Source organism: Spermophilus citellus, assembly GCF_964194105.1.
Source record: "Spermophilus citellus genome assembly, chromosome: 3".
NCBI classification, from domain to species: Eukaryota; Metazoa; Chordata; class Mammalia; order Rodentia; family Sciuridae; genus Spermophilus; species Spermophilus citellus.
In genome coordinates this window covers 106706683-106708673 of record NC_138184.1, presented here as the reverse complement: position 1 = coordinate 106708673, position 1991 = coordinate 106706683, and the positions used below count along the sequence as shown (strand labels likewise).

The following is a 1991-nucleotide window of genomic DNA, read 5'->3' as shown; positions in this document are numbered from 1 at the left end:
AAGAAGACTGAAAAATATTCTAATTTAATATATCAGCCATACCAAGTATATTTTAATAAATATCATCAGAACTAAAGGGAATCTTGACTTTCTTCCCCTACACTTATATTGGAAAAGATAAATTCAGAAATAGCAGAGAATATTTTACAAATGAATTTAGTTTCAGATATTTAGACACATCTTAAAGCAATACTCATTTAAATAGTGTAAGGCTGATGCTGGAAGAAAAACAGGGAAATTTCATGTAAAATTCAGAAAAATGAGGCCCTTGCTTTTTCTTAGTTGTCACAAACATGTCCACTTGGGAGGTAGTGGCTCGATGAGTGCCAATGAGGACCAGGAGATGGAACTAGAAACATTATATTCTATTTATGAAGGAGATGAAAGTTTCCGGGAATTAAGTCCAGTTTCATTTCAATATTGGGTGAAATGGTGATACCAAAGCCTTCTTAATGAAAGGGTAAAGTTTCTAAGCTGCAAAGCCTGAGTTAAAATGTAAAGACCGGGCATTGTAAAGTTTCTAAGCTGCAAGGCCTGAGTTAAAAAGTGAAGGACCAGGTATTGTTAAGTTCCTCTGCTACACCCAGAGCCTGAAATTCCTGAGGCAGTTAAGACAACGCCCTACTGGCCATTTAGCCTAGGGCCCTGTGCAGCTTGTCACGCAAGCATACAGGGCCCGAACCAATCAGTTTGAATGTGTACCCCGCTTAGGAGTGACCAATCACCCCCGCCCGACCTGTTCCCGCCAATGAATGTACTAATCAAGTTTAAAAATTGTTGTTTGATTTTCCCGCGCCTCATGATGATTTGTCCTGATGTATGCAAAGCCTCCGCCCTCCCCAAAAAGTGTACTTAAGCACTGCTTAACCTCTGCTCGGGCTCTGGGCTGCTCCCCCTTCTTGAGTGAGCCTGGAGCCTCAGCACGCTGAATTGGATCCTCAATAAATCCCCTTCTGCAATTGCATGAGTCAGTCTCTTAGATTTCCTGGACAGAAACATATCCCCAAACACCTCTAATTATATCTATGAACGCTTTTTTTTAACAACACCATATCATCAGCTGTAAAGCAGAGCATATTAGTCAAGTTACAGGAAGCTGTGGAAGTGAATCTTGGAACTGCTATGACCTATACATTGTTTGAATATGCCAAAGACAATAAAGAGCAGTTCATGGAGAATCATCATCCTATTAATTCTACAACATCTATAAGCAATATCATCTCTGTTGAAACTCCTAATATAGCTCCATCAAATAAGAAAAAAGACAAAAAATAACAACTGTCTAAAGCCCAGAAACATAAACTGGCAGACAAAACAGATCACAAAGGGGAACTTCCTCCAGGCTGGAACTGGGTTGATTTCATGAAGCATTTAAGCAAAACTGGCTCTAAGGATGATGAATAACACTTGGAATTTGAGACAAGGAAAGGACATCCTTTAAAAAGTAAACTAGGTTCAACATCTTTCAATAACTATTTTCTGGTATTGAGGTGACTTTTTTATAAAATGAAGGGTTTTTTGTATGTTTCTTACATTAAAAAATGTTGTCAGTGGAAAGTTCATTAAAAGATCTGGTTGTATTACATTTTTTCACAAACTTGCCTTAATAAAAGGTGAAAATGTTACTGTTTAGTATACTTTATGAAGCCTATTAAGCTTTATAAATGGATAAATATGGGAAATAATAATCAGTGTTAATTTGTATGATCTTCTTGTAGGGGCTATGAGCCCTTTTCAAGTGTCTTCCCAATACAGCAGAATTTTACATATACAGTTATTCTGTAGTTATTAATTATAGGTTTCCCATCTTAAAGTCTTCATCTCTTCTTTTACTTAATTACTGAAGCATAAATTGCTTCAGAGAAATTTAAATACCAGTATTTAAACTTTTTATGAAACTCTTTGTAGTTCCTTTTTATATTTCAATGGTGAATTGTTTCCCTTTAATAAATTGGTATCTATTTATACTTTTCTCTTGATTTGTGTCAGGT

At 36.3% G+C, this 1991-nt stretch overlaps 1 pseudogene across 1 annotated transcript; it reads left to right on the top strand.

Moving 5' to 3' along the window:
• The first annotated feature begins 319 nt into the window (after window positions 1-319).
• Window positions 320-1785, top strand: LOC308644385 (RWD domain-containing protein 4-like; annotated as a pseudogene). Its single transcript has 2 exons — window positions 320-458; window positions 981-1785. The product of its transcript is annotated as an RWD domain-containing protein 4-like (transcript).
• Window positions 1786-1991: the final 206 nt, after the last annotated feature.